Genomic DNA, 20,426 nt, shown 5'->3' with positions numbered 1-20,426 from the left:
GGAATACTCACTCTATCTTCTGCACACAGCAATCAGTGCACAAATGCTTAGAGAGATCTTACTTATACATAACGTATTTCTGTAAAAGACTAATGCATTTATCGGATGCATGTCTTCTATCAGCTTAAGAAGATCTGCTTAGAATGCTAGTAGTTAGCATCCCTGGTGAGGTCTAAAATTACCAAACTCTATTAGAGACCCAGATAGCTGTATTGTAATGAGGTTTCGGAGAGTCTGTGGGTGTGTAAGATTCAACTATGTTCCTAGAATATTAAAGGTCTCCAAATAAGGAGGGACTCTGTGGAGTGAGTGGGTGGAAAGAGACATTATATAATAATTCATGTCATTTATTTTTAGGCTTTCATCATATTATTAAATTAAATGACAATTTTTAGCAGATTGAATAATAGTAGCAGACATGAACTTTAGCAGCCACAATACAACATGCACATGCTTTCAAAATCCTAATGGCAGGCTGGAATACAGTCTGAGATGAATTCGTAAATATATATTTTGTAACCTTCTTAGTGGACTACTAAGGTTTGAGATTGGCTTTATCTAGCTATTATTCAAGAGTGGAAAGAGAGAGCCTTCAGAGTTGAGCCTGTGCCTTTTCTTAGGCTGATGGTGCATGGGGTTTTCCCTTCAGACTGCAGACATGGGACACAGGACCACGAACACATCGGCAGAAACGCTGAAGACAAACCAAAAGGAAGTCTTCTGTCTTGCATGCTCAGGGTTCTCCTTGTCTATAACATGAAGAGAGGGCTCCACTTGCCCAGTCTTGACTTTCAATACCCAGTCTTGCTTTTATCGTTGTCACTGTTGTTAGATCAACCCTGAAAGAAGAAAACCCCTTTTTAATGAAGCCACCCATTTGCTTCAGTAAATAAGTTATTGAGTCCTTACTATATACCAGTGAAAATGAGCATAGAGAAGTTTAAAGAAGTTGAATGATTTAACCAATGTCACACAGTTAGAAAGAGTTGGGGCTCAAACCCATAGTCAAGCTCAGTTAGTGTGTTCCCGACATGAGCTTGGGCCACTACAGCATTTATTTATTTTTTTCTGTCAGAATAATACAAGATACCAGTTCAAGGAGAGCATGGTTCAGTACAAATTAGCTCCAAAAGACAAATGACATTGTGTTGCTATAAAGGATTTTTTCCCATGTTTGGAATTGTCAAGGAAATACAGAAGTGTGCTCCAAGCCCCAGTACTCAGCACCGGATGGCCCTGACTGAGCAACAGGAAGGCACCTGATACCACCTAGCAATTGAAAGATTGATCTGTCACTCTTGCTGCTGTTACTGTTTGTAGTTTTACCTGTCTACGATGGACATGGCACTGCTTTCCAGAAAGCTATTGGGATTGAACAAAACACAAACCCTACAATTTATTTCATAACTCTCCTGTGTTCTTATATGAATACACGAGGGATTATGAAACTCCATTCCATGTACAACCACAAGAATGGAATCCGAATTAGGATAAGTTATATTCTATATACGTATAATACATCCAAATACACTCTACTGTTATGTATACCTAAAAAGAACAAAGAAAATGTTTTTAAAGAGTCTTACCATATTCTACTCTCAGTACTAGTGATCCTCTGTACATATTGACCATTCATTCCTTTCTTAAACGAATGCTGGTAGAAACCTTCCTATCTGGAGACACTGTCAGGATGGAGTGGATTTTTACTAGGCAAGACCAACTCTCAATCACGCCCCCTAGTGTTACAGTCACCTCTCATTGTCTGTTCTCAGGCTTTGCCGTAAATTGCTTTAACTTCTGTTGCAGTTCCTGGGAAAAAAACACGTGCTGCTATTTCCAAATCTTGAACGGTGATTGGCATGTGCAACATTGACCAATAGACAAACATAGAAAAGAATAATCACAAAAGTAGGAACTCCTAACCCTGCTGCATGGGTTACTAAGAGGTCAGGCTTTGGAACCATACTTCATGGAATAGAAATCCCACTCTGCTACTAGCTAACTGTTCATGATCCCAGGTAAGTTACTTCAAATCATATATATGAAAAAGGAGAATAATAACTGGAATTAATTCACAGGACTATTGGGAAAATGACAAGGAGCTAACATAGGCAAAGAGCTTCAAACACTAACTGACATTTGGTAAGCACTCTATAAATGTCAGCTCTTGTTATTATAAAGAATTATTAAATACTTCCATCCAAACTCCAGATCTGCGTGTACAGAATGTCAATTAACATTTCTAGTCCATTTGAAAGAACCATCATATAAAATCATCCATACCTGGCATCTTTGGTGGGAATGATTTTGAAATCGTTTCCATAAACATGGATTATTACTTTATCATCATGCTAAAAAGAAACAAAAGGCTATTCTTAAAACTAAGATCAAAAGCATATATTAGCTTTATTTTGACAGTTCTTTCTCCTCATTGCCATAAGGAAAATTTGTTGGTTGTGTTTCATGTTCCTGGCCCTGTGAGAAGCTTCCGTTCCACTCTGGTTATTCTTTTCTGGCTCTTGAGACAGATTGCCTGGTTTGCATTCTAGTTCTTCTACATCCTGTCCGGGAGAACTTGAAGCTCTGCTTTCCTCACTGGGTCCTAGAATCCTCAACTACCCAATGGGGAAAGATGGTGGACCCACCCCTTAGTGTTGTGGGGCCAGCGTAATGCTTGGCACATATCAGCTCCTCATGAACATTAGCTACTGTTATTACCCTGAGATGGTGGAGCAGCTTCTGATCCCATAGCTGTTCAGTTAAGACTTGTTGGATTTATGTTCCAGGAGCAACAGCAGGAAGGACTCAGAATGAGGAGGGTGTCTGGTGAATTGCAGAAAAAATGCTAAGTGTTCCATGAAGCCAGAGCCTGTGTGGCTAATGCCATAAAAGCCAAACCCTCTTCCAGATGTCAGAGCACTCCTGTTGCCAGGCGTTCCCCCAAAGCCAGGCCTCCCCAGCTCGCTTGGCAACAAAAGCCAATAAGCCGCCTTAATTTGGAAAATTCCACTCACGTTCCTGGTCTCTGGCTCTCCACACGTCCCCAGGGTATTTGTGCCAGCCATGACTCCCAAATGTTGGGGAGGAAGAAAGAAGGGAATGGGAAAAAAAAAAAAAAGGTAGAGGAAAGGTCGGAAATTTAAACCGAATTGTTTGGTAATGGAAAGTCCCTTTCAAGTCTCTTTAATTCTTTATTTGGATTCCATTGAGTGTGTGCCAAGAGGGAAAAAGGAAAGGTTAAATCCTCCTATCAGATCTGGCAAAGGAGCTGAGCCAAGCAGCTTACGGGAGGGATTAGCGGGTCTGCAAGGCAAGAGTGCTAATACACAGGATGCCAGGGAGCCCCAGGGACCCCTCCTCCAGGCCTTGCCAGCCCCTGGCCTGGAAGGGGGCCTGCAGGAGGAAACTGGCCCAAATGGCAGCAGCTTGATCCCCAAGGAGGTGCCCGGCATCCCCTCTGTCTGGGCAGAAGGGCCCTTAGGCACCCTGGTGGCCATGCTTTGTAGTCTCTTCACAGTCACACCCAGGCACAAAGTGACTCACATAGACACTAAATGTTACCACAAATATAGGGCTTCCTGGACTTCATGAGCCCCATTGAGACCTTAAGCCCCTCCCTCATAACATGAAATACTTCCTTTGAGAATTCTGTGCTAAAGTCTCACTACTTTATATGAGCTTCTTACCATCAGCCTTCATTGGAGTAAAACCCTTTTTTTTTTAAATCTAAGATCAGATCCAAAATTCAAAATGTGTGTGTCTGTGACCTGAAGCATCTGTGTTCAATTCAGCCAAACAGGCATGTTTAGTGAGAAAGAAAAAAAAAAAATGCCTGAAATTCCAAACCAAGTGATGCTTGGGAAAGTTGCTCAGTCTTGCAAACGTCAAGGTCTTCATGGACAATCGGGGCACTTCCTAGTCACCTGTCATTGTCCTTGGGGTTTTGTCATGTTGCATTTCTTGTATATCAGAATGACTTTTCAGTGATGGGAAGGACTCCATATATAGGAAAGGTCAGTAAGACATGGCACTCTCCAGAGATGCCACCTGGAGGAAACACGGGTCCTTCCTTCCCTGAAGGAGCTCATGCAGAATGAGGAGGTGGTCGAGGTGACCAAGAGCATGGTCCATTAAGAAGAAACACTCCCATAAAGGTTTTACGAAGTCTCCAGGGTCTGGGTGGAGGAGCCAATCCTCCTCGAGACTACGAGGAAAGGCCTGCTTAGAGTCAGGGAAGGGAGAAAGATTGAACGGAGTCTCCCAGGGCAGCAAAGGAACCTGCTGGGAATAGGAAGGATGGGATATGTCAGTAGAGGAATCATCACATTTATCCAAGAGGAAGAGTGGGAGGAGAATGCAGATGGAGGTACAAAGACTTACTGGGCTGTGCTGGAGTCTTCAGTCAGATTTTCCTACCTTCCTTTGAAAACTCAGACTAAGCAAAGTGTTTATTTATTTATTTTTTTCTACTGTGGTAAGTGGTTTTAATTCTCTTTGAAATGTGTTCGGTGTTTTTTTTTTTTTTTTTTTTTTTTTTTTTTTTTTTTTTTTTTTTTTAGAGAGAGAGAGAGAGAGAGAGAGAGAGAATTTTAATATTTATTTTTTAGTTATCGGCAGACACAACATCTTTGTATGTATGTGGTGCTGAGGATCCAACCCGGGCCGCACACATGCCAGGTGAGCGCGCTACCGCTTGAGCCACATCCCCAGCCCCTGGTGTGTTTTTTAAAACAACCTTTTTTTATTTCTTCTTTTTATATATACATGACAATAAAGTGTATTTTGGCAGATTACACACATGTAGAGTATGACTTATTCTAATTAGGATTCCAATCTTGTAGCTGTACATGATGCGGCATTTCACTGGTCATGTATTCACATATGAACAAAAGAAAGTGATGTCCAACTCATTCTACTGTCTTTCCTATTCCCACCCACCTCCCTTCCTTTCATTCCCATTTGTCTAATCCAATGAACCTCTATTCCTCCCCTCCCTATCCTCTTTTGCTGTGGGTAAGCATCTATATATCAGAAAGAACATTTGGCCTTCGGTTTTTGAGGACTGGCTTATTTCACTTAGCATGATGTTTTCCAGTTCCATCATTTACCAACAAATGCTATAATTTCATTCTTCTTTATGGCTGAGTAATATTCAATTGTGTATATACCATATTTTCTTTATCCATTCGTCTTTTGCAAGGCACCTAGTTTGGTTCCACAGCTGAGCTATTGTCAATTGAGCTGATACAAACATTGATGTGGCTACATTACTGTAGTATGTTTTTAAGTCCTGTGGGTATAAACCAAGGAGCAGGGTAGCTGGATCAAATGGTAATTCCATTCCCAGTTTTCCAAGGAATCTCCATACTGCTTTCCAGATTGGTTGCAAAAATTTGCAGTTCCACAAGCAGGGTATGAGTGTACCTTTCCCCCCACATTCTCGTCAACATTTATTGTTACTTGTATTCTTGATAACTGATATTCTGAGTGGAGTTTTAAAATTAAAAATGTAGCTTTAATTTACGTTTCTCTGACTGCTAGAGTTGTTGAACCTTTTTTTACATATACTTTTTGACCCTTTGCATTTCTTCTGTGAAGGACCTGTATAGTTAATTTGCCCATTTATTGATTGGGTTATTGGTTTGGGGGTGTTAAGTTTTTTGAGTTCAGGAAAGTGTTTATTTTTTCAGGATCCTTGATCCTCTGACCCAAAGTGCTAGACTCTGGGTGAACATCCATAAAGAGCCCAGCTCTGCTGACAGAGGAAAGCTGCTGGTTTTGTGTGGGAAGAGCATCCTCTAAGTGCCTGTGGGGGTGTATGTGCATGAAAACACTGGGATTTAGAAAACCATCTGCCAAGCCCTTTTCCCATTATGTTTTAAGTGTGTACGTGTTTTAAAAGGAAATGCAATCATGTGTTTCTAATGTACGTAAGTTAATACATCCACATGCTTCATAAAAATGTCTGACACTCAAGAAATTCTTTGGAGCCTGGATACTTTTTGTCTTAAATTGTCCTCTTAGAAATAGGAAGCCGTCAGTTTGTTCTAAGAGTAGAAAGAACATGAAACAGGTGTGACAAAACTTCATTTTTTTTTTCTTGACACTAGGAAAAATGATCTCCCTAAAACAAACTTATGGTTCTCACCTGGCCTTTCTCTGTGGCATGAATAGCACCTAACTCCCTAGAAAAATGACCTTTCATCTTCATTTGGCAAGAATGGCTTCAGTTCATGACCCTTGCCTCAGTATCTACCAATGCCTGCTTTCACTCTCCAAATATGCCAATCTGAAGAGGAAATGATGTGCTCCCCCACACAGGTCACAGCACTGATGTACACCTTTTTTGCTTCTTCTCCTTTGTTATTTAGACTAAAACATAAAGCAAGCCACAACTTCAAGCTGCATATATGACACAACATTTTCTAATTTCCACATTGAAAATGATAAAAAGAAACAGGATAACTCAGGTTAAATAAAAATATTTTATTAAATCTAACATATCTAAAATATTATAATTTCAAAATGAAACTGACATAAAACATTAATATTCTGCACTCCTCTATTCATATTGTCTTATGAATATAATTTCTCAAGTTATAATCATATTTTAAACATATTTAAAATTCTCAAAATTTGAATGTCTATGGTACTGGAATATTCCAGACAGGGACCAGATGGCCACACACACTGCGGTGGTTGAGATTAAGTTTGTATCCACCAAAGGTTCGTGTGCTTGAAGCTTGGTCCTCAGAGCAGTGATATGAAGTGGTAAAACTTAAGAGGTGGAGAGCAGTGGAAGGTGATCATGCCATTAGGAGTTCTGCCCTATTTGATGGTTGTTATAGAAGAGAATGGCACCTCCCCACTCTCTGGCTTCTCTCACCATGTGATTTCTCCTCTTGCAGGCACTATCTTCCACCACATGATATAGTCAAAAGGCACTGACCTGAGACAGCAGATGTCAGTGCCAAGGTCTTGCACCTCCAAAACTGTAAGTTAAATAAGCCTCTCTTCTTTACAAATTACCCAGAATCGAGTATTTTGTTACAGCAACAGACCTTAGTCACTTTAACACCTGGGATTTGGTGGGTCACTCACCTCTCATGGAGCAGCCGAGGATATGAGCAGTGGGATTTTCTTTTGAATAGTGCAGAACAACACCCTCCATTCCATGTTTGTACAGCTTTAATTTGTTCATGAAGCATTACCTCACTTGTAGGATAGTTTCCTATTATAGCTCAGATGTGTTTAACATGCATCTGCTTTTATTTTCTATAACCAATCTCCTGGGTCCGTTCCGTGAGTCCTTTCAGATAAACTCATTGCTTCAGGAGAGGATGTCCTATTGTGGGATTGTATGGTTACATTCCCTCAGGGAACTTGTCCAAAGGCTGCCCAGCTCATAGTGCCAGGTCTTTTGGCAGCACATTCCCAGCCTCTCCTGGGGTCACAGCAGCTGTCAAACCCACAGCATGCTGTTCCTACCTGTGCCCTGCTCAGAGACGGCATGGGCAGCAGCTTTCCCTTCTCTACCTGCTCACTAGGATTCACCTCAGCTCCCACTGGCCACTATGGAGCCTTTGAGAATCCAGAAGAGGAGAACTTCTGGAACAATCCCATCCCAGCCTTGCTTTGGGGTCCCTCCACCACCTTAGGTGTCATCTGAGACTCCATCTTCTGAAGCCCCATCCACCCCTGGGATGGCTGGCTGACTTTCAGCTGTCCCCACCATTCTGAAAAGTAGGGATCAACTTTAGAAAACCGGAAAGCTCTGCCCCAGGCCCCATCTCTGCCTACCATTGCAATGACTATCCTCTTGTAGTCACAGTTGGGTTGAGGTTACTCCATGAGAGTGAAAAGACTCACCTTGTTTCAGTCAGGCATGGACCCCAACTTTTCAACTCCTTCCATGGCCCTCTGGTGTTCAACACCAGGGTGGATGTGAAGCCAGGGGTCAGGTTGCACTGCTTCCTCTTCCTTCTGTCCCTTCCTGGTCCCTTCCTGCACTAAAATAAATGGAGATTTCTAAGGAAATGGACACTACATAAGTACAGAAGACAATTAGAAACTATATTGAAAATTTGTACTCGGATAAAATAGAAAATATCAAAGACATCAAAAAAATTTCTAGAGTCATATGATTCACCCAAACTGAATCAGAACAATATATACAAGTTAAACAAATCAATTTCAAGCAATGAAATAGAAGACACCATCAAAAGCCTACCAACAAAGAAAAGCCCAAGATCAGATTCACAGCTGAGATCTACAAGACCTTTCAAAGAAGAACCTGTACCAATAATTCTCAAATTATTCCGTGAAATAAAAAAAGAACACCACTTCCAAATTCATTCTATGAGGCCAATATCACCCTGATTCCAAAACCAGACAAAGACACATCAAGGAAAGAAAACTTCAGACCAATATCTCTAATGAACATAGATGCAAAAATTATCAATAAAATTATGACAATGCAAAAACACATTAAAAAGATAGTGCAACACAATCAAGTGAGGTTCATCCCAGGGATGCAAGGTTGGTTCAAAATACAGAAATCAGTAATACAATTCATTAGACTTAAATATAAGAGTCATAAGATCATCTCAATAGATGCAGAAAAAGCATTCAGCAAAATATAGCACCCCTCATGTTCAAAACACTAGAAAAAGTAGGGATAATAGGAGCATATCTCAACATTGTAAAAGTTGTCTATGCTAAGGCCAAGGCCAACATCAATTTAAATGGAGAAAAATTGAAATAATTCCCTCTAAAAGCTGGAACAAGACAGGGATACCCTCTTTCACCACTTCTATTTAACATAGTCCTTGAAATTCTAGCAAGAGCAATCAGACAGACAAAAGAAAATAAAGGGATATGCATAGGAAAAGAAGAACTCAAACTATCACTATTTGCTGGTGATATGATTCTATATCAATAAAATCCAAAAAAAAATCCCACCAGAAAACTTCTAGAACTAATAAATTAATTCAGCAAAGTAGCAGGATATAAAACCAATACTCATAAATCAAATGCATTTCTATACATAAGTGATGAATCCACTAAAAGAGAAATTAGGAAAACTTCCCCATTCAAAACAGCCTCAAAAAATATAAAATACTTGGGAACAAAAGAGGTGAAAGACCTCTACAATGAAAACTACAGAACACTAAAGAAGGAAATTGAAGAAGACCTTAGAAAATGGAAAGATTTACAAGCTTCTTGGATATTGTCAAAATTGTCATACTACCAAAACTGTTATACAGATTTAATGAAATTCCTATTAAAATCTCAATGACATTCTTCATATAACTCAAAAAAGCAATGATGAAATTCATTTGGAAAAACAAGAGACCCAGAATAGCCAAATCAATCCTTAGCAAGAAGAGTGAGGCAGGAGACATCATAATAGCAGAACTTAAACTATATTATGAAACTATAGTATCAAAAATGACATGATATTGGCACAAAAATAGGTTTGTAGACCAAACCTATTTTTGTGCAGAATAGAGGACACAGAGAGATACACACATAAAAAGAGTTATCTCATACTAGAAAAGAATACCAAAAACATGCATTGGAGAAAAGATAGCCTTTTCAACAAATGGTGCTGGGGAAACTGGGAATCTATATGCAGAAAAATGAAATTAAGCCTCTATCTCTCACCATGCAAAAACTCAACACAAAGTGGATCATGGACCTAGAAATTAGACCTGAGACCCTGTACCTAATAAAAGAAAAAGTAGACCCAAATCTTCATCATGTCAGATTAGGCCTCTACTTCCTTAACAACACTCCTAAAGTGCAACAAATAAAATTGAGAATCAATAAATGGAATGGATTCAAACTGAAAAGCTTCTTCTCAGTAAAAGAAACAATCAGTGAAGTAAATAGAGAGATTACAGAATGGGAGCAAATTTTTACCACACACACATCAGATAGAGCACTAATCTCCAGGATATATAAAGAACTCAAAAATCTTAACACACACACACACACACACACACACAACAAATAACCCAATCAATAGTATAATCGATCAACAAATATATAAAAAATGTTCAATATCTATAGTAAGTAAAGAAATGCAAATCAAACCTACTCTAAGATTTCATCTCACACCAGTCAGAATGACAGCTATTAAGAATACAAGCAAAAATAAGTGTTGGCGAGGATGTAGGGGAAAAGGTACACTCATACATTGCTATTGGAACTGCAAATTGGTGCAACCAATATGGAAAGCAGTATGAAGATTCCTCAGAAAACTCTTAATGGAACTATCATTTGACCCAGCTCTATCCCACTACTTGGTTTATACCCAAAGGACTTAAAAGAAGCATACTACAGTGATGCAGCCACATCAATGTTTATAGTAACTCAATTCACAATAGCTAAATTGTAGAACCAACGTAGATAGATGAATGGATAAAGAAAATGTGATATATATATATATATATATATATATACACACACACACACACACACAAAATAATATTCAATTATGTATATATACAAACCTTGAATCCCCTTGAAATATTGAAATCCATTGTTTCATTGGGTAGCTATACAAATATATACAGACATAAAAAATACAAATTTAGAATTTTTATGGGTGGGAAAATATATCAATATGCTATTTCAAACACATTATCCCTAGTCTACAGTCAACATGAGTCAGTTGTGATCTGTGTGTTCCTCTTGCTGTTTACTGGTCTTATTTTCAGTATTTTTTTAGGTCAATAAAGTCTCCTTTTCTTTCCATTCCCAGATCTTCCATCATGTCAATACATGTAAACTCCCAGCAATTGTCCACAGAAAGTGTTTGCTTTTAACTGCATCTCCCTCTGGTTTGGAATCTCTTGGAGGGACTTTCAGTACTGGACCATACCTCCCACTGCCTTGTCTATGTGCCCTGGTGTCTGCTATGGTTGGTTGAATTTATCTCAAATTGTCACAAGGTCACTGGGTCACTCAGGACCCTGTACATAGATGGCTACCTTCTCTCTGCACAATAGTACTAGCTTGGTGCACTCTCTGTGGAATGAAGTTTTTACCCCCAGTGCTGACAGGATCTCCCAACAAGGCAAGAAAGAGCTACATGAAGGGAATAAAGTATTCGGTTACATCGTGGAAAGAACACAGGATTTAGAGTTAGACATTAGGATTTTGGTAAGTTACTTAACTTCTTTAAGCCTGAATTTACTCATTTCCAAATTGGAAAGTAGAATCCCTTCTGTCTTATTTTGGGTTTCCTAAAGTACAGCCTATCATAAAGACTTGCCTGGAGATAGTTTACTTAGGAATGTGATTTCAGGATGGTTAGGGAAAAGTAGAGGAAGTCGATACCAGGATGCATGATTCAAATGGCCAAGGCTAAGGGCGATTGCAGCTCACAGCAGAGGTCATCTGAGGAAATTTATACATGTGTCTCAGAATCCTTTTGTGAGACAAAAGGGAGTCATGCTTATCTTTTAGCTACTGTCTTTAACTGTTCAAGGATTCACCCAATGTGCAATCATTTTCATACAATTCCAAGTAGCAAGTGTATGAAGGCTGAGATGTTTGCTATACGCCTTCCACACCAAAAAAAAAAAAAAGTGAGAGAAAAAGAAAGTGAGAGGTACCTTGAACAAGGCTGAGGAGAGACTGTTCAATTGCCCCTGCATGAAAGCAGCGTCTATTTTCAGTGGCTGAAGATAAATATCGACCCAAAAAGATCACAAAGTGGTATACAAAAGTGTCAGATATGTTCCCACCTTGAACACTTGCACTACTCAGAAATGCTCGTCTCCATTAAGTGCAATCTATTGCAAAGTTTCTTCCAGTTGGGCTGGCAACTCAGCCTGTAACAACTTAGTACTAGAAGAAATATGCTGCAGTCTCCACTGCCAAAATCTCAAGGCAATAACTGAAAGTCATCCATGACCCATTGAAATTTCCCTGAGAAACTGAAATTCAGTTAAGTCAGTGGGCTCTTAGTCTATTCATTTACTCAAAAACTTCATAGTTTTGTTCAACAGGAAAGAGAAAGAAGGAATGGAAAAAGGAGAGGGAAGAAAAAAGGGAAAGAGAGAAGGGAGGGAGGTAAGGAAGAAATGGGGCAACCTATGGGCCACTTCCACACTGTCCTGTGGGTCAAGGTATTCTTGATTTCTCTCACTTAGCCATGCATATGTTCATTAATTGCACCCAACTTGCTTCAGTGGCTAAGTGATGCTGGCCTTTGCTATTCCGGAAACCATCATCTCACTTTCCATGGGAATATCTCTCATGGTGACTGGTGGCAGACAGAAGACAAACACTTTAAAGCTTCTCAAAGATTTCCCTTTTCCCAAAATATTTCTTCTTAACTAAGAGCATGTACTAGTCAATTTTGCATCACTGTGACCAAAATACCCAACAAGAACAACTTATAAAAGGAAAACCTTTCTTCAGATCATGGTCTTAAAGGTTCAGTCTGTGATAAGTCAAGTCCATAGCTCTAGGTCCAAGGTAAGGCAGAACATCATGGCGGAAGGACTTGGTAGAGGATCATTGTCCACATTATGGGCCAGGAAGCAGAGAAAGGAAGAGGAAGGAACTCAGGTCAGATGAACTCTTCCAGAATGTGCCCGCAGTGATCCACCTCCTCCATCCATGCCTCATCTGCCTGTGGTTAACAGTCCATCAGTTCAAGTAGGATGGACTGATTAGGTAACTGTTTAATTATTTCAATTGCAAACATTCCTCCATTTTCACAAAAGTTTTTTGGGGGACACCTCATATTCAAACCAAAGCAGAATATTTCTCAATAATACATGTGAAAATTTATATAAAAATGCATGTGAATCCAAATTCTCTTAAACATTACACATACATAAAATACCAAATACATACAGACCTAAAAATACTAATTTAGAACATAAATTTATAAATTCAATTATTCTAAACACTCATATGATTTTAAACTGAAACTTTCCCACTCTCCTACATGATAGACAAGATAATTTAGAGAAAGGTTTGTCTCATAGCCCTGTACCCAACACAAAGTCCCGCATTGATCTGCCCACCAATTTCTACAGGATAACCTTGTGATTTTGTTCTGCATGTAGGTACTCTTAAGAAAATACAGTTTCTAGATAATTCATAAACCTTTGAACTTGATGGGGTCCTGTGTTCTTCTCAGATAAAGCTATATCTTGTTGAAATGATCCTCAGTTGAAGTTTGAATCCCCTTCCTGGAAGGACTTACTGTATGCTTGGAACACCAAAGACCATCTATGGACATCTGCCACTAGAAACTCTAGACTCTTCCACAACTGACATATTTGAATAGTGATAAAGCAATTCTCAATTAACATCACTTCCTAAGAGGACACCCACTCTTGAGTGCACACATGAGGAGCTACACAGGGACACATGCACAGACGCATGATGAGCTCTAATGAACTAATGGACTCTAATGGTTTTTCCCTCTTCTCCCCCACTTCCTCTGTTCATTCCTTTCTTCCTTCTTATACTTATCACTGAGGCTCACATATAATAAGCACTCAATAAACACTTCTTGGCTGACTGATATACTAGACAAATTCCAATAAGAAATAATTAAAAAAAATTCCCTTTAAAGAGCTCATCATGGAACATTTAAGCACCCAAAGGCAGTTTTGTGGCCCCAGTTGCCACTCTAGCACCAAGTTAATAGGCTCACATCATTTCTAACTTCGGAGAGCCTCTAACAAAAAAAAAAAAATGATCCTGCTAGATGGTTAATGGGACAAAAATTACAGTCACTGTGAAAACTTTAACTTAGAATCCTTAGATCTAAGGATAATTAAAATCACAGCTTGAAGGCTGGAGGAATAACTACTTGAATTTAATTTACTATTGTATGCAATATAAGGGATGATTACTTTCCCCCAAGCATTGTGGACTTTGGTATAATTTCCTTTTTGTGAGTTAAATTTACTTAAGTGTCAATATTTTGCAATTCAAAGTACCAATTAACTTTATGTGATTTTTCCCCTAATAAAAACAACATTCAACAAAGTTGTAAATGCTCTCTCATTTTGCTTTCAACAGATACTTGGAGCTTGAGTTGTATTTTAAAAATGTGTGTGTGTGTGTGCATTAGGATCAGACAAAACTGGGTGTTCTTCAACCGAAAGCCTTAACTATCAAGGGGATCCATTATGGCTTTGGTTTTGTTTGTGGATACCTATTCCCATTTACTTAGGAAGGCAGTGTGACATATTTAAAAGAAATGAGGTGTAGGGAACAATGGAGATGGAGCCCAGGTCTCTTAAAAACATTGGGGAAGATGTTTTAATCTTTCTTTGTCTCTCCAAATAATAGCAATTATGATGATAATAATTGAACATGTATTATGTACTAAGCACTGTTCTAAGTATTTTTCCAACCACATTTCATTTAATAATTTTAAAAGTCCCTTCTCTCTGTTTTGAAGATAAAGGAAATGAGGTTTAAATAGGTCAAAAGATGTGCTCCATTAAAATCTGGATCCCAGCTATTTAATAGGATTCCTGTCCACTGCTGTTAACCCCACTCACCCAATGCTCTAAATTCAATGTGACACCCTTGTCATTGTGTCATCTCCCAGAGGGAGATGTTACAGGGACCACCTACCTGCTCAAGCTCCCCTCACAACCCTACAAAATAAATACTGAATTATCCAACAGAAGCCATCTGCTCTCCTGGAAACTTGGCTGGCTACAGGTCCTGGGATAGCCCTATGGGCACAAGTCCTGGACCCCCTCTGAGCATCTGCTCAACTCCACATGAGGTTCTATAGGCAGAGAGTATCCCAAGGGGCTTCCCAATCAGACAACAGAAACAGACCCAGAAGCAGGGTTTTCAAAATTTCAGTGGCCCCTGATGCTCAGGGAAGACCAGGATCCCTTCTTGCCCAGGTCTAAGGACTGTATGCTGACAGTCACATCTTGATCAGGAGACGAAATGAAGCTGATCCCAGAGAAGTAGGAACAAACCTTGGAAAGACCATTCAGCAGCATTCACATTCCCAGGGCCACTGTCCTCCTGCCCTTCTAGGCTATGTAAGGCCCCTCAATGTCCTTTCACAGGACATTTGCTTCAGCAAATGCAAGGATGGTGTCTATTTGTCTTTGGAAGCAAAAAATTCCTGAAGAATGTAGCAATGAACAATTTCATATTGATGATTTATCCTGGGATTGGCTTCCATAAAAAAATTCAGAGAGCTGAAGATAATCAAGTTGAAAGAACAGTGGGGACAGGTTTCTTTCCACCACTTATTACTCATAGGACTGTTAGAAAGTCATTCTCCCTTACCTGCTCGGTTTATTCACCACGTTTAAAATTGCAAGCACACACACTACAGTACTCCCTATCTTCCTTCCCCATCTTATTTTCCCCTTCACACTTTTCATTTCTGATATGCTAAATAATTTATTTAGACACTTTATCAATTGTCCTGCTAAGTACAATGTAAGCTCATAAAAATGCTGCTGGATCTTCCTGGTCCAGCATACAATTCAATACATAAGAATTCAATAGATATTTGTGGCAGTTGCTGTTGAATGTGTTATGTGATTTGACTAGACCTTATCAGTGCTTTGCCTCTTGAGATCCCATGAACCCTGTGAGTTCATAGAGACTGGGTTAGAAAAGCCTTGAGCTAATATGAATATTACTGAAAACATAAGGGAGATGGTACATCTCAGCCATCACTGTTTCTCCAGCTAACACATCTACTATCTCATTAAACAAGAAAGTTTAAGGATGCTTAAAATCAGTTTACTACTGCTTTTCACTGTTTTTATGAATTAATTACCTTTTGTTAGAAAAAAATGACAATGGCATTAAAATCACCAGAAGAGCAGTTTGTTGAAGAAGCAAAACAAGGGAGACAATGAAAGAAAAAAGTCATAGATGAAGCATGTGTGACATTTCTCACACTAGTTAACTTTCTCAAACTGTATCTAGTTTCCTTGGAAATGAACAGGATCTAAAATAGCACACATAAGTATCCTAATGTGTGTGCAACAAGGGTTAGCTCCTGCTTTCATTGACCAAGTATAGAGCAAGATACCTCCAACCCTAGAATTAAGGGTCTAAGTTGTTGCAATTGCTTATGTGAATGGAGATAGAAGTCCAAATTTTCCCAAATATCTTATTGTCATCTTGAAAGTTCTTTCCAAGAAAAAAGTTCAACAGATAAGTAAAGTTCAGCAAATACCTGGCCATTCCACCTTTATAGCAACAACACAAGTCTTGCCAGCTTGGGAGAATACCAATGAAGTCCTATACTAAGCAGCACTGGTGAGAAGAGAGTCTCCTATTCTTGGTGGAGTGGGAACAATGTGGGAAAGTTTACTGGATAGATTATTCTGCTTGCAAGAGGAGAGAGTAGGCATGGTAGAGCACTCTAGGGCAAAGAGGGACAGGTCATGTAAGTGCAAAGGCTATTTCCTGTCTTGTGCTGGGGACCCAGCTTTTCTGGGGATCATCTGGGGATCAGAAGAAAGGAGCAAGCATATTGCTTTACCTCCATTGGTTGCTAAGCAATGCCAGGGAAGGAGTCAGATGAGCAGAATTTAAAATAAGAATCAAACTTCTCTACACTTCCCATGTTTCTTGAAGGCAGGGACCTTTTCATGGCTATATTTGTCTAGAATACCCTGAGGTTATGCATTGGATCTTAAATATAGTAATAATTGCTATCCTTTAGGAGCAATTATTTCAGACCAGATGCTATCTTGGGTACTTGGCACATTTAACACTGTTTTAATTTCATTGTTCATCGTGTTGTAAGTACTATTAGTTCTACTTTTAGGATGGGGAAACTGAGGCCCAGAAACTAAAAGATTTTATTAATCAAAGATAAATGAGTTTTTGGCAAATTAACAAAGAGCCTCCAAATTTCACTTCCTCAATGTAACAAAGGTTTATTTTTATACACAAAATCCTTTCTGATCTGACTTCAGGGGATTCTCCAGAAGATTTTTTTTCAATGTATTGTGTTAGCACTCCATGTTGATCCTTGGGAATCTGTCATCTTAACGTGAGACCTCCCCCATAAATATTTTAGCAGGAGAAGACAAGTGAAAGATTTCACACTGGCAAATGCTTCAGCTCAGAATAGGCATGCCTCACTTCCACTCACAGTAGAGGGGCCAGAACAAGCTCCCACCTCACTGTGGTTACCCACACAGAGGGAAGAGCTCGACCTGAGTCACCTGTAACAAAAACCTACCTAAAGTCACACAGGGAGCAGACAGGGTAAGAAAGATGCCATTCTCAATCTCTCAATCCCAACTTCCTGTTTCGTTGCTTTGTCAACCACCTCAAAGTGAATCTGTGTTTAAACAGAAAAGTGTAAACATATCTAAGATTCGCAAATATTGACAAAAAATTAGAAACTTTGAATGCTTAGAAGAGATTTAGGGCAAGTGTAAATCCTCTTAGAACCTTAAATAACACTCTAGTATGTGGGAAACTGCAGACGCTTCTAGGCTAGGCCTCTTCCCCAATAATGTGATTGGGATAGCTCAACACAAGCCCAAATAAGTAATCTAACGGTTGACAGTACTAGGGATAATATTACTCTAACATGCTTCTGTTGAGCAACCATATCAAATGCTCTTGGAAGTTCTTCATGTGTTTTAATTCGTTTCATCCTTACAAGAACCCAGCAAATTAAGTATGACCATGGCTGCTTTCATGTGAGAAAAGTGATTCCAAGAAGGGCCAAGTAATCTCAGTTTCTACCATGAGCTGGCTTTGCAAAACATTTGAAGAAATATCCCTTTCTTTTGCCTTCTTGCCAGATTGCTCTTCCTAGGTTCCTTGTGTATACAATTTCTAGAAACTACATCTACTAATAGCCTTTTCTGGGCAGAAATTGCTCATGGATAAGTCAATACACCAGGTCTCAATAAACTAGAGAATGCAACTGGCCACATCCAGAGAAGTGAACACTGAAGTTTAAAGCTTTGGTTAAATATCAGACACTGAGGATACACAAGGCAATTTCCATGATAAATGAATGGAGGTAAGAATACGAAAAAAGAAGCAAAAATTGATAAACCCCTGTTAGACCAGTGAAGGGGAAGCTTTGGCCCCCTGTAACAAATTGAAATTGCTCAAAGATGCAATTCCAGCAGTTTTGTCCTCCTCATTTATTACCAGCAGCTCTAGTTGAGAATCATGGTCAGCTATAATGGGTTCTCACTGACCAGAACATCCCTTTTCTGTGACCAGATTTCTAACAGAGAAAAAATAAAAGTGTTTGGAGAATTTATGAGTCTATTTCCCCAATATAACAATTTAACAGATTGGGAGTTAAAGATGAGCACCAATCATGTATCCACTGTTACTAGAGCATTAGATTAGGAACTCTTAGAACATATCAGAAGGGACTTAGCACTCCATCTTTCAAGATCCAACAGTTTTAGGTGTGAAATGAACCATGGAGTTAGAGTTAAATGTCAGATGTTTAGTTTGCTACTCATGACACCATGAACAAATCAGCTGCGCTCAATACATATGACTTCCTTATTTGTTTATGGTGAGATTTGCTTCTGTAACCCCTAGACAAGAAATGAAAAGAATCGATCAATACTGTGTCTCTAGTATTGCCCTAGGACTCTTCCTCTCCAGTTTGCCCTCATTCCAGAATATCATATCCCATTCGGAGCCTTTCACATGGCTAACCATAGAACAAAATATAGGATCCTCTATTATAATGGTCTAGTCACACGCCCATCGCCCACCTTCATGGTGAACTCCATGGGACGAGGCTAGTGTCTCGTCATGAAGCATTGCATGTCCGATACCTTCAGGACACCTGTAGGAGGTATTTGACAAGGCCCTCTGCAGACTTGTGATTTCAGAAATATGATAAATGAGATCCCTTCATGCTGAAAGACACTGAAATTTCTGGATACTATATAGAAAAATGCTTTCTTCAATACATCAGTGGTCTTTCAAAGAAACAAGAATATGGAAATGTCAAAACCTAAGTACAAAGAGAAACTCCAGAGAGGTTAGCAGAGTACTGAAGTCAGCTCTCACCCAGGGATGCTCCCTGACCCCGTATCCCGGAGCCCTTGTCAACGAGAGCAAGCCCAAGGCCCATCCCAAGTGTGGAATCTATAGAAGATTCCCCAGGTGTAAAGTTGGGACTTTAAAGAGCTATCACATCAGCTGAAGGGTAAACATGAAATGAACCCATCCCTAAAGTGATTATAGGGTGTGAACCAGCCTCACACTTCTACCCCACATGGAGGCAGGTTTTCTCTGAACATTCTCAACCAAGAGTTGGCCCCCCACCAGGTTTGTGGCTCCAAAGCTCAGTAACTGGGTGGCCTGAACCCCTTACTGAAAATTTGGATTAAAGTATTCACAGATTGGCAGAACAGAACTTGTCTGGAGAAATCCTGCTTCAAGTCAGGCCTCTGGGATCAAGAATAATTCAGCTCCATTCAGGGCTGTGGAGGACCTAATAGAATAGTAAGTTGTGAAACAAAGAGAAGTTTCTACAAACCAAAGAACAAAACTCTCATTATTCACATGTGATATGATTACCTATACAGAAAAAAAATCCTCAAGTCTGTAGATTAATCATTAAATTCAATAGATAACTTATCAGAAATTCTTGACACAAATTAATATAAAAAAATAAGTACAGACAAAGCAGATTTAAAGAGAGGAACAATTTACAATGGCATAAAATATCAAGTACCTAGACATAAATCTAACAGTGATGGGAAGGAGCTTTTTAGAAAATATAAAACTTTATTGAAAAACATTAAAGAAGAACAAAATTCAAGAAGTGATATATCATGTTTATAGATGAGAAGACTCGATGTTTATGTCATTTCTTTTTAAACTGATCTATAAATGTATAAAGTCAATGTAATTCTAATAAAGTTTTAACAGGTTATTTTCTCAGAAACTTGACATGCTGACCCAAACGTTTCACATCAAATAGCAAAGCTCCAAAGACAGCCAAACCTTCCTGAAGAACAATGTTGGTATTTGTCTTTCAAAATTCCAGGCATTATTATTAGGTGATAGTAATTAAAGCAGGCTGGTGTTGGAATACACAGACACAATGGCACACGAGAAGGAAAAGGAGGCCAGAAAACCAGAACCACACGTGTGCAGAAACTTACTGATGACTGCCAGCATTGCAGATCAGTGGCAAAGGGTCAGTCATTCAGTAAATGGTCTGAGAGCCATTGCTTGCTCATGTACACAAAAATAAAATTTCAGCCCATCTCACCTCACACACCAAATCAATCCCGAGTGCCATCAGTATTTAAATGTGAAAGGCAACCCTATAAAGATTCCTGAATGTAGCATAGGAGAGCACCAAGATATCTTTATGTTATCCTGAAGGGGACCAGTTTCTAAACAAGAAATAGAAAGTACCCTGAGAAAATGAACAA

General features: G+C 39.2%; 1 long non-coding RNA gene across 1 annotated transcript in view; it reads right to left on the bottom strand.

The window, feature by feature from the left end:
* Nucleotides 1-359: 359 nt before the first annotated feature.
* Nucleotides 360-20,426, bottom strand: part of LOC124078590 (uncharacterized) — a 97,145-nt gene continuing 77,078 nt past the window's right edge. The window contains exons 2-3 of the long non-coding RNA XR_006846951.2: nucleotides 7,870-8,009; nucleotides 360-839 (exon numbers count right to left, since the gene is read on the bottom strand). This is a non-coding gene — a long non-coding RNA (uncharacterized LOC124078590). The remainder of the gene's footprint in view (nucleotides 840-7,869; nucleotides 8,010-20,426) is intronic.

Source organism: Marmota monax, unplaced genomic scaffold (genome assembly GCF_021218885.2).
Source record: "Marmota monax isolate L192 unplaced genomic scaffold, Marmota_monax_Labrador192_F-V1.1 WCK01_AAM20220418_F8-fsc00009, whole genome shotgun sequence".
Taxonomy (NCBI): domain Eukaryota; kingdom Metazoa; phylum Chordata; class Mammalia; order Rodentia; family Sciuridae; genus Marmota; species Marmota monax.
This window is presented reverse-complemented; position numbering and strand designations above follow the sequence as displayed.